This window comes from Python bivittatus, unplaced genomic scaffold (genome assembly GCF_059951505.1).
Source record: "Python bivittatus isolate LINGU-HERP-01145 unplaced genomic scaffold, Pbiv_v1 ctg000120_np1212, whole genome shotgun sequence".
NCBI lineage: Eukaryota > Metazoa > Chordata > Lepidosauria > Squamata > Pythonidae > Python > Python bivittatus.
This window is the reverse complement of record NW_028277037.1, coordinates 4,952,735-4,966,340: the sequence shown is the minus strand read 5'-3', so window position 1 is coordinate 4,966,340 and position 13,606 is coordinate 4,952,735. Positions and strand designations below refer to the sequence as shown.

The 13,606-nt window shown below is 37.4% G+C and overlaps 1 protein-coding gene across 16 annotated transcripts in view; it reads right to left on the bottom strand.

Annotated features, from left to right (window-relative positions):
* Positions 1-13,606, bottom strand: part of PPFIBP1 (PPFIB scaffold protein 1) — a 120,678-nt gene that overhangs the window by 75,133 nt on the left and 31,939 nt on the right. Inside the window, exon 2 of one of the 16 annotated variants that reach the window (XM_088134882.1) lies at positions 4,264-4,354. The exons of the other annotated variants lie outside the window; for them this stretch is intronic. The gene's annotated coding sequence lies outside the window, so the exon portion shown is untranslated. The remainder of the gene's footprint in view (positions 1-4,263; positions 4,355-13,606) is intronic. 16 annotated transcript variants of the gene reach the window in all.

Genomic DNA, 13,606 nt, shown 5'->3' with positions numbered 1-13,606 from the left:
CACCAAGGATCATCTCAGGCTATCTCTAAAATATAAGCTTCAAACTAATTTAATACATATTCACACATCTCACATGAATCCCAGTCATAATCATTTAGGGATTTTAACCAGACAGTAGTCAGTAAGTCTACTGTAACTTTACTTATTTACAGTATACACTAAGTAACATTTCCACAATTCCTGGATGGAAATCATGAACAAGGGGCAGAAAACCAACATAAGCTTTCAAATTACAAAGTGAGATTTTGACTGGGATTTATTCCTTTTTCGACTAATCCAAACAAAAACATTTTCCAGTGTCAGTCCAGTTCCTGTCACATGTGAAATGATTATTTGAGGGTGAAAGCAATATTGAACTGGGAATTCAATACACAACACATTTATGTAGATGTTATGTGTCAAATAACTGATGGAAGAAAAATGTGGTGAGACCCTAACAAAATGCCTCTGAAACCACAGAGATAAAAACCACCAGATGCATTAGCTTACAGGCGGGTCAAACTCATCTAATGCTATATTCACACAGAATATTTGTCCACAAGCCTACATAGCAAGATAACAGCATAAAAACTACCTTGCTGGATGAAATCAAAAGTCTTGGTGGCTGCCCTTGAGAACTCATAAACAATTCAAGATGGTTAGCTTTGCAAACATTCCTCCCTGGAACCCCATCTTTAGAGACAAGATTCTTGAAGATTCATATTAGAAATAGAATAATTGTTTTCATGTGATGTTTATATTTAGTACTTAAATTATCTGTGTTTGGTTTCCATGGTTAAAATTACAACACTGATGTGTTTTCAATTCGCCCCCTACTCAGAACACATGGTGACAACTGGAAAGTGCAGGGAGGTGATACTGAGGCAAACTATACTTAGTTGGGCAAATAAAGTGAAAACCACCCCCCAAGTTGCGTTAAAGACATTAAACTGTTTCTGCATATCCTTTTTCTTTACCGGGGTAAACATAAGTTTCAGAAAATACAGTATCAAATAATTCGAAAGATTAACCAGTGCAGGCTTTCCCAAATTTGGTGCCTTCCAGATGAACTGACCTACATATCCCATTAGTATCAATCAATTTGACCCAGCAGTGCAACCAACAGAATTTTGAATGGAAAAGAAAGAAAGGAAAAGAAAAAGTTAATGCAAGAGAGCAGAAAAGACTAAAAGAGGTCAAGAGAAAAGTAGGGTAAAAAAATAAATAAAAATGGATCCCATACTGGAAACTGGGATTAAAATAGGCTAAATAGTAGTGTAGAGTTTGTTTTTCTTAGCAACATATAGATGAAAACTGTAACCAGAATATACCAAGAGCAGAACATAATATTCTAATTATACAGTGGTGCCTTGGGTCACAAACCCTTCTGTTCACGACCAATTCGGGTCAAACAGCTCCGGTCGCAAAATTTTGCCTCCATTCGTGAACACCGGATCGGGTCACGAACAGGATCCGCGGCCATTTTCCCGCCCGTGACACGTGGTCCGCAGCCATTTTTCTGCCCGACACGTGGTCTGTGGCCATTTTCCACCCCTGACATGTGGTCCGCGGCCATTTTCCGCTCCTGACACGTGGTCTGCGATCATTTTTCCGTCCCTGACACGTGATCCGCGGACATTTTTCCACCCCTGACATGTGGTCTGCGGCCATTTTTCCGACCCTGACACGTGGTCGTAGGGAGGGGGACTCTCCCTCCAAGCAATAGCCGCCTCCCTGTCCTCCACGCCAGAACGGATTAACGGTAATTACATTGAACCTTATGGGAAAATTTGCTTCGGGTCGCGACCAGAGTCGCGGAACAAATTAAGTTCATGAACCGAGGTTCCACTGTATTAGAATGGATATGCACATACAGTTAAGATAATATCAGCTACCCATTATTACACATTCATAGCCTGTACTTGAACATCTTCTATTTGGCATTAGGTGTGCAAAAGATATTCTCACCCTGTGTGCACACATGACCTTTTGGGTTGTGTAAAGGGATGTGAAGGAAAGGGTCACAAACACAAGTTGAGCCATTCTACCCTACTGACAGTTTTCACCAAGGCAAGAAGCATCGATCTTAATTCTTGCTTGAATAAGAAATTTTAGTCTCAGTTTCATGACCAATCGTCCCTAAGCCCAGGGCACTGCTCAGTAGTTTTCTGTTTGTTTTGATTTTTTTGAAGAATATTACCCAGAAAACTTTTCAGTGAGCTGATGCTGACCAAAGTTATGTAGCTGGGATGAGCTTTTGCCTCAATAAACATTGACTTTAGTGAGATTTCCTCTTCATCTAAATATCCTCCAAGAATGTTCTGGCATTTCCCTCTTCCTAGATCTGCCCATTTCAGACATTCATGATATGGCTTAATAACAGGAACCAGGAACAGGCAGGCCACAAGAGAACAGTTGTTTCCAAAACAGTTTGAGGTCAGGAAGGAAGAGGGAAGAGACCATAAATCTATGGATCCATTAGGATCTACTTCTACACTGAAATGCAGAAGACAGGAAGTCTAAGAAAACAAACAAGTATGTAGAAAGCAAAGAGATGGCTCTGGTGAACCAAAAAAAGAAAGCTTGAAGAGATTAAAAAATAACAGAAGAAAAACGTCCATAGAGTCATCCAAGAAAACACCACCAGATGAGAAGTATAATAAGACGCCCACAATGAATATCCTAAGACATATCCTTGAGCCCAGAAGTGTTACATGAGAAACTCAGTGAAAGGAACTTGTTACACTCCACAACATAAAAGACTGCCAAAATAAAATGTTAATTTCAAATGTTAATTACAAATTACACACACAAAAATATAGCTAGCGTTCATGGAACAACCACAAATTCGCAACCCTCTTAACTTGAGAGTCTATCAGCCTTGCTTCTCACAGAATATGCGTACAGCCCAACTGTCTGAACTGGGGCACTGCCCAAGACTATTTAAGCTAGAATAAACTTAAGGCTTTCTGAATACAAAACACCTGGCCACTAAGGTATTTTGTATTCAAGTACACTCTAGGTACACTTTTTTAGGTACACTCTACCTAAAAGAATTGTCTAATTTTAAGGAACAGCCACAAATTTAAGAATAGAATGTTACTTACTCAGCTAAAGAGATGTTAAGTCCCCATGAAATACTGCAGCCACAGCATTTCCAGGGAGGCTGGGTCAAAAAAGTCAAAGTACAGCCACCACTCCACAATTAAAGCCACCATTTTGGCTTTTTTTTTTTTTTTTTTGGACACATACACACCCCGTCGATGCCCCTGTGCAGTCACATGTTTCGGTGTATTTTCACATTTTAACATGAGAAATGAGATAGCCTCAGTTTTAGTCATCACAGATGTAGCTGCTTTAAAAGACTCCAAAACTGAAGTTGGAATGTTATATTCTTTTGGCTGCTTTCATTCATAGCAAGAAAATTCACCCTCTTCACAGCTATACATCTTTTCTCCTGCCATGATAAAGAAAAGGCAGTAGAAAATTATATAATAAAATAGAACCTTGCAGAATGTTAAAATCATATTGCTTATGAGCAAACTCAGGTGGAATGTACAATTATGTAGTAATCTTTGGAATAGCAGATCTATTTATTAGATTTTCTATGTATTGCACAGGGCAACTTTCTCTTATTTTTCTGCATTCCTTGTTACATATATTTTATTTTTCTAGTTTGTTTTGCTCTCTTCATTAGGATAGAACTTAATTTCCTGAAGGTGACCTTCTGAACTTTTACAGCTTCTGAGACATCATCAAAAAATCACACTGGCCTTTTTTTACAATGTGGAATACATTCCAGTTGAGCCTTAATTACTGTGGTTTTAAATAAACTCTAGACATTATGAAAACATCTGGCTTTCTTGACCTTTAAGGAGTCTACTCATTAAAGTTAGTGTAACTCTTAAAGCAGCTGCAGCTTTTTTCTAGCTCCTGAAGAAACTTGGAAAATGACAAAATAGTAGAGATGCTGACCTTGTGTAAGCTCCAAAGAACTTTCCTCAAATTATTTTCTAAGTGTTATATCCTTACTAAATAATACATAGTGTTTTTCTACATAACATGCAAGTTATATATGCTCTGTGCTGATGAAGACACTAATCCTTTGCTCCTCAATCAAGGGAGAAATCATTCTAGGTCCATGTAAAAAGGCAAACAAAGTAAATATATGGATCAGTTCATAATGCCTGTTCAGATATGGCTCACAACATGGAAAGCAATAAATTGCCCTCTATATAAATGCCAATGAGAAGGCAAGGAGGGAGAAGAGAACAGACTACTCACAATGGAATATCTGACAAGTGTTGATGCACTCCAAACTTCTTCTGAACTCTGAAGTTGTTCAAGGTAACTTGATCCATATAAACAGCAGATACTAAAAATGGGAGAAGAAGGCAACCCAATTTAGTATAGCTGAAATAATTTATAGCAAGGATCCTTAACTTGGGGTCCATGAACTGATATCAGGAGAATCTATGCAACTTGAATGGCAAAAAAAATTAAACTCTACTTTCGCAAACCTCTCAAATTTAGCTTTTCATTCAGTAATGAATGTAGGCAACAAAGTAAATTATGGCCTCTAGACTCTAAAAACATTTAACTTCAATAAAATCTCACTATCTAAAATCATAACCTTAATAAGGACATTGTCTTGTTATTGCCTTAATTGATTAATAAAGGAGTACATGTGTAACATTCGTTATTTAAATAGTAATGCAATCTATGTCTATGTATTTTATTTTATGAATTTAAACATATTTTTCTGAGAAAAGATCCATAGGTTTCACCAGAATCTAAGGGTCCATGGCACAAAAATATTAAGAAACCCTGCTTTAGGGCTTTTTTATATACATCAGCTGGAATACAGAAATCACACCCATGTATTCCATTTATCTAATCCATAATGTTATTTTTTGTCAACTGTGAATTGGGTAGATTAGGTGGTGATAGAAAGGGTGGCATGGGAAGAAATCATAATTATCTGTCTCACTCAAATAATTCCCATTAAGTGATACAATGTGAAACTGGACCATGCTGAAGGAATTTCTTTTTATTATTATTATTACACTTTTATTAAATTTTTTCAATGTAGTAAAATATACAAAACAAATAAGAACAAAGATAGAAACTAAGAAATAGAGAAAAAGGAGAGAAAGGAGAGAAAGAAAAAAAGAAAAAAAGAAAAAAACACTTACGTTTTCTGCCCTTCTTTCTGTTAAGTAATTATCATCTTAACCTTTTCCCCAATCTCTTTGTCCCTCTTTAATCTCCAAATCCCGAAATCATCAATTCATTTTTTTCTTCTTTCAACAAAAAGTCCATATAAGGTTTCTAGTCTTTCAAACAAGTCATCAAACTGGTCACCTTCACCATTTCTGTAAGGTCAGTTAATTTTATAATCCAGTCTTCCACTGTAGGCATTTCCTTGCTTTTCCAAATTTTTGCATAGAATAATCTTGCTGCAGTTACCATATTATTTTCCCATATTTCTTTTCTAAATCCTTGCCCATAAAAATCCAGTAGGAATAATTTATGCTGGAGGAGTTTCAATACTGCCTGGCAGTATATGAATGAAGCCACAGGAACCAATGCAATTCCCTACAATATTTTGTAGGACTTAAAACAGAATACAGAGGTTTTGCTCAACCTTATTAACATTTTTGACTGGGGTAGGACTTTAAGCACAATATATTTGTTGCTGGGACTTTATGTCCCTTGATGAAAATCAGGAACCCTCATCTGTCCATCACTATTCCATCTGAACCTGCTCACGTAAGGCAAGGTTGATATTTTATTTTTGTGCACCTTGACACAATACATTATTATAGTGCTTAAAGACTGCCTTCTAAATCACAGTTTTTCAGAAAAGCACATAATTGGCAAATAACTGGTTGCCAGAAGCCAGACCACAAAAGCAAGAGTCTCTTCTCAACAATAGTGAAACTAGAAGCTCCTCTACATAAATCGCAAACAACAGAAAAAATAGCCACTGCTCTGAATTTATTAAATCTCCATTTGTCTCAGAGCAGTCTTCCATTATTTTTCTTATATTGTGAAGACAATACCATCAAACTGGGTGCCCTGTTTTAAATCAGCTAGTTGGTATAAGTAGCACATCAAGTTTTAATCTCCTTTTTAATCAGAGGTATACTACGAAGCCTTTTCTAACAGATTCTCATTCCCATTTTTAAATGAAGTTTTTATTTGTCCTTCTTGACAGGGTAAGAAACCTATTCTGTGTTTCAATTATAGATCCCATTTTCTTGATAAATGTAGACCCAAAGAGTTTAACAACGTTGTTGCCCACAGATTACAGTTCGTACTTGTAACCATAATATATTTTGTAAAGCTGGATTTCTACAGGGCCATGAACATTCTGCTAATACTAGATATTTAATTAATGCAATAGTTTTATCTCAAAAGACAGAATCCAGCAGCTATTACTTCTTTAGATGGAGGGAAAGCTTTTGATATGATTTAACACACTACAGATTATCCAAAAGTTCCATGTTTATTCAATCTTGAAATGATGAATTATGGTCAAATGTGCGCTATTTCCTTTTGACAGTTATAATGTACTACAAGTAAAGGATGTCTTCTCTCTCTCTTACATCACATATTCCACTAAATGTATATTTAGCACATTTCAGAGAACTTTCAAAGCGATGGTTATTAACTAAATACAATTTTCAGTCTCGTCTCAAGATTTTGTTGTATGTCATAGCATGTTGGTATCAAATAAGATCTCATTTGAGTTTATTGTGCTGATCTTGTAGGCACATATTTAGTTTTCTCACAACAATATGGAAGTAGTTGGACATTTCTTTCTTCTGGAATTTCTTTTGACTCCCCCCAGTCTAGCCTACCACCCTAACATTTCCTGGTGATATCCTATCCAAGTACTCAAGTCAAACCCTGCTTAACTGTTCAAGATCAACCAAGGTTTGTCAGGTATTACTACCTAGCTACTGTTCATAATATACAAGTCTGTTGCCATGATCCATTGACTGATCATGTGCCATCAAGTCGTTTTCAACTCCTAGCGACCACACAGACAGATTTTCTCCATGACGATTCATCCCTAACCTGTTCTTTCAGGTCTCCCAATGGTGCATTCACTATAAGCGAGTCCATCCACCTTGCCACCATGGGGACTATACAAAAAGGTTTTCAAAAGTCACACAGTCTGTATATTTTAATATCTATATAGTAGACAAGAAGCTAAAGTTAAGACAGTTATGATGCACCCCCACCCCCCTTCCCCAAGATTAATCTGCTGGGTTTATAGCAGAATAGCATTTCAAGGAATTCCTAGTTCACAAATTTCAGCCCTAACCATCTTTTTCCCAGGAAGGAAAAAAATTGGCAAAGATTACAGTCCCTACATTATGTATCAAATAGTACTGGAAATGGTGGATTATTATAGTACTTCTGTGCAACTCCTGGCAATCTCAAACCAGTAATACACATTTTTAAATGAAGTATTTCCCACAGTACTTCCTTAATGCAGTCTCATCATGGCACGGAGGAAACATGCAACTGTAATAAAATACATTTCAAAATACTGCGATTTTAACACTATGTCATTATGAAAACTGAATGCCAATCTTAAGGACAGAGGCGCAACATACAGATTCATTTTAACCAGTTTAACTCTTGAGGATTCCCACTTGTTTCTTTAGAAGCTAAAATTCTTTCATCTGCCTTTTCATGCTAGGATATCTTTTTCATTTCCAGCATTTTCAGAGGAATGCAGGATTCCATAGCAAGAAACAGGATTTGATAACAAAATTCCTACCCTATGATGAAAATAGGAAATGACAAGTTGGAAGTCTTTTTTTTAATATATGCTTTGAATGTCTGATTACGACCCCAGTGGTCAGTAAAACTGCTCTCTCTTTGAACACAAAAATTCAACTTCAGATTTTGCTTTTCTGCAGTGACATCTGGAATCTCTGCCTCTGCTTACAAACTGGAGAATATAACAGACTTTGACTTCTTGAATATAAAATATTGAAAATTCAGTGCCTGCTTGAAGTACTTTAGCATCGCTTTCCCAACCAAGTATTCTCAATAGGTGCTAGAACACACTCTCATTATCGATGACCATGTGGGATAAGGATTATAGTCCAACATATCAAATAAGCGATTCAAGGAAGTGTCAAATTTAATTTTAAATAGCGTGCATAAGGCCTGCAGTTTTAGAAAAACAATCAGCAACAATGAATATTGTTTGCCAAGTACTTAATCACACACACACACACACACACATACACACATCCCCAAAAAGAACACAGCAAGTGTGTGTGACAAGTTTTTAAGCACTTTTTTTTTTACTTGCACTTCAGTAACTGATGCACTAGGTGTGCACAAATTCAACACTGGCTTTACAAAATTAGACCTAAGCTGACTTTAAGCAAGTTTTTGATTTGTATTGGCTTCCATATACAAAGCAAGTTATGGGTCTTCCAAAAATCTTCCTTCTTTCATTTCATGAAAAGGTTATCTGTTTAACAACGTAAGCCATCACAGATTCCTAAAAAAAGAGCCCTGTGTGGTATTATGGTTAAGATGTTGGATTAGCACTGGAGAAACCCAGTTCTAGTCCACCATCAGCCATGGAAGCGCACAGGGTGACTTCTAGGAACCTAAGAGTCACCCCCTCTCAGCCCAAACTAACTCATTAGGGTTGTTGGAAGGACATCACATCCCCATGAAAGCCACTTTGAGATTGTGAAGAAAAGGAAGCATACAAATCTAGTAGGCACTCTTCAGCTCCTATACTGAATCAGATGAAAATACTTTCAGCCATATTCTGAAACCAGTTTTTCATCTAATATACTGCTTTAAGTAGGTACAGATACTGTATCCCAAAGCAGCCCTCAAATTTTCCCAGATTCCGAAGCACAAGATGCTTGTAAAAACAAAGTGCATTCTAAGTTCACAGCCCCAGACTGGAGACACTTAATAATTGTGTCTTCACTGCAAGTACTATAGAACCGGATAAGTAGTCCTAAAGATGTTGGTCCTCTATTAGGAGATCAGAAGTCTGAATGCAAAGCTTTTTTTTTTTTTTTTTAAGAAAACAGTCATGTTCAAAAACACAGAACAGCCTGTGAACATCTCTACCAGCCCTATGTCTGGATGGCCTTATCTTCTCTTCATTTCTTGCACACGTTACACTTTGACCCCTTCTCAATGCTCTGTTCAATATGATACCTGCAAAGGGTTGGACCTAGATATATGTTCCTGAAGGTTTTCTAACCATGTAGAACACACGTAGATTTCACACATTATTGCCACAGGACAAAAATAAGCAAAGTGGTGCTCTCAGGCATCAATGTGACCCAAGCATGCCCCAGATATACAAAAGATGTTATTACATAAAAAATAACCCAAATGAGAACCTAGCATGATCACAAAGCAGCAGTCTCTGGCATCTTATTTACAGAACCACCCTTGGCCCCAACAATGGCTCCAACCCGAGTGGTTCAGAAAATCCTGCAGCAGCTGTTCACTTACAGATAACCAGGTGTTAAGTGAGTGGCCCTGCTCACCATGGCAACTACTTTGCACACCGGTCAACCTCCCCTGGCTGCCATTTTTCATTTTTCATTTTTGCACCTTCACATGCTCTCGAGATTCCACATGGATCGCCACCCCCAAAACAAACGAATTTGGCAAACATGTTATCCTTTGTTTGTATTAAAATGTATAATATGGGAGTTTGGATCCAACAAAGCCCCCAAACTATCTGCAAATGATATTAAAAATGCAAAATAAAGTGATATAAAAAAAATTCAAATTCTTATTCCAGTACAAGCTGGAATAAAGGCTTCACTCCAACAACGGGAGATTTCAAATTCTATGTAAATTAGCAGGATGCATAAAAGTTTAAAATTCACGGCATTCGCTTAACTCTCTTCTATGATTTTTCTTTGGCAGACATCCAAACTGACAGTCTTGAGACTCAGTTTGGTCTCCATTAAGAGATACTCCTCAGATGGGCTTACTCTGAAATGCTGAATTTATTTCTTGAAGATAATTATATTCAGAATAGCTTTTACTCTGCCTTCAGGATAAGATCTATCAATATCTTCATTCCCAGTTCTAAAATACTTGAATATAAGCACGACTTATTACAGATTGGCAGGAAAAAAGTGCCCTGAGCACCTTGTTAACATCCTTACAGAGACTGATTCAATTCTGAGTCAGAAACAACTACCCAACATTTTTGCTCCTGGAAGGAATATAATATATCTATTGATTATACAGACCTCGCAGACGGCAACCCTCAAGCTGTGGTTTTAGGGAGTGTGGTTAATCAGAGGAAATGACTAAGGAACTAAAGAAGTGACTAACAGGTGGGAGTTCAGCTGCTTTGCCAGCAAAAGCATGAAAGGAAAAGAATGGAAATCAGCAGATGCAAGCAGAGAAGAAAATTAGTAAATGAATAAGAGCTTGTTAAATAACCCTGCAATACAATTGGTAATGAAGTGTTGGGATTTCTTCGACATAAACATGGACCTTACAGGCACAGGCCAGACTCGGCCAAGATATAACCCTCCTTAAACTTTGTTCCTTTCAGTCAGAGAGAAGGCTACAAAGTTAAGAAATGGATTGAAGCTGTAACATAGCACACACCCTACCGAACGAAGGAGATTGAAATTTATTACAGTAATCAGTCATTTCCCCAATAGGAACAAAGGGCAATGTTTCGCCGCCAAAATATCTTCAGCTTGATCTCCAAACAACCAGGCTTTGTCTTCCTGGATTTTTCACAGATATGCTATGAACACGGTCAATCAGACCCGTCCTGTTCATGTATGATGAAAGTCCACAACTGATTTGAAAGATGGATTGAGCCGAGCAAATAATGAACTCGCTTTGTGGCAGTATCTCCAACTTACAATGACAACATATCATGGCATAAGATGGATGCACAGTCAACCTTCCACAACAGGCATTCATCAAAAGCTTCAACACACATAACATAATGAAAGCTTCCCATAATTTCAGAACAAGCAGACATTGTTGAATCACCCACCTTTTTGAAATGGTAATATATAATCCAAGAGTGACAGGAGAAAGCAAAGTTGCTTCAGAAAATCCCAGCTAATCTTTTATGCTACGTTGCAGAAGATTTTGAAAGAGTTACCTGTTGCAATTCCAGATTTCCTTCTTAACTAATACACAGTTTAATCTCTCAAATCCTAATGGGATCTGATGTTCTTCCACAGATTAGAATTATTGGGAAATAAAGCCGTAGGTTTCTGTCATTTTTATTTCCTTGGTTTGCTACAAGTTCAAGCGATGACTCAAGCGACTTGTAGCCAAAATTAAAGTAAAGAAGGAAGGCTATTAAAATGCAACAAACAAAATAAACAGCAACATGAAGGTCTCCCCAGTTTCTGGAAAAAGGCTGTTTTGAGACACAAATACACCTATTTTTAGACAGCAGTATCTTATAACAGAAGTTTGGAGAGGCCAAATACACGATGAGAATGTCTTGAATTAATGAACAGCAGGACTGTGGTTATATGTGCAAATGTATTTACATATATGGACTGTAACTGAAATAAAAATTTATCTGATGGATCTAAAACGTGATACAACATTGACAGAGCACAGCAACCACAACTGTAGGCAGAAACTTAAGCTTCAATAAAATTTGTTTCTTAGATTCATGCCTCATCTTTCTCCAAGAGCTCAAGGCAACTTACCTGGGGATTTCCCTTCATTTAATCTCTATAACAACAATCCTGTAAGGTGGGTTGGGCTGAGAGTGTGTGTCACCCAGTGAGTTTTCATGGCTTGAACTGGAGTTCTCTGATCCTGGTCCCATACCTGACTCTGAAATTAACATTATTCTATAGAAGCACAGAGTGGAAAATATGTAGTTTAAACTTTATTCCAGCCTTGATCTAATAATTATGTATCTTAAATAAACATTACCTGCTTAGTCTTACTCCATCTCCTCTCCAAAGCTATATGGGAAGGGGACTGATATTCAGTTCAGAGAAACACTGTGGCATTTAGGATGTCTGGATTAGCACCTGTATTAGAAAACTTCCTAACAAATAAACAGAAATTGAATTAACTGGCATACTGCTCTTTATGATCATTATATATGATTTATTTCACGTTTATAAGCCACTCCTCCCATTTTGTAGCTCGGGGTAGCTTACCAAACATCACAAATAATAAAATTAAACAATTGGGTCATTAAAACCAAGCTAAACTCTCTTGCTTTAATCACATGCTAGTTTGCAATGGCATAAAATACTGCCCCCACAAAGCAGTGCTATTACCCCCATCAAAAAGGGGGTAGGAAGAGCAGCAAAACACTCTTTTTTTTTTTAAATACCCAAGTGCATAAAACATTTTTTATTTGGCATCTTAGATGATAATGGCAGGTTGATACAGCAACAGGCACTCCTTTGTGTATTTAAGACCCAAGCTGTTTAGGGCTCTGGTGTCAACCCCATGATGTAGACCAGACCAAGAAACTAAAGTCTAAAACAACTATTATGAAGATGGACTATTGTAACAGAATCTTGTAAGTCTGATTATGCATTGCCTCCTCCCTTCTTATACTCCTGTGAATTAGGGAGGTGTCTGAGACATTTATGCATTCCTTCTTTTTGTCTTGGACTCAAGTCATGTTTAGCTCTTCACTGCTTAACAGATCTCCCCTCACTCCATCAAGGTCATCCGCTTTACTCTCTATATCCGATATTCTGAACGGGATTCAAAAGCGAGCAAGGAGCCACATGCAAACTTAGAGTAATATAATGCTTGCAAACTTAGAGTAATATAAGGCTCTTCTTCACACTATGCTGAAGTTCTTTTCTCCAGTGCCTGGACCAGCATCAAATTATCCAAACATATTTTGCACTGTCTTCACCATTAAATCTTATTTTGTCTTTACAGTAATGCCAGCGTGTCATTAGAGATTTATAGCAGGACAAATTAAGAAATGCAATCAGTGGATTCCACTGGCTATGTTTCCCTTCCCACTAAACATCACCAGCCAGCAAGAAAAACATGCACCAATCATTCTTAACAGGGTGGAGGTGGGAATGGACCTGTGGGAATTAGCAACTTTTGACAGATGGCTAGACCAGACTTTTTTCCATTTCCCTGGTCAATTTCTTTGCTCTGTTACATGCACATATCCAAGAAAACATTAGTCCCATTGTTTTAAACCCATGTCTACATCTGGGTTTATAAAGAGTCTCTGTAATACCTGACAACAGCTTTGGAAAACACCAGTCAAGCATGACATGAACAGATGCCTCCAAAAAGCTGGCATCCAGTCTCTTTTGCACCAAAACCAAAATGTTCGTGGAGGGCAAGTGAGATGTCCCCACATCAGCCTGAATCAGCCAATGGGACCCAACCACATCATCAACCATATTGTTGAGGAAGCATTGTGGATTGCATTTATGGCTTAAACTGTTTAGAAGAAGAGAAAAACATCTTTGGAATGGCTAAACATGAGTCATTTGGATTGAAATGGGCGGCATAAATAAATAAATAAATAAAAGTGAATGAATCTAAGCTGCTTCTGCTGTGGCCTAGGGATAAGACAAAGACAACATCATGAAGATATGTCCTTTAAAAA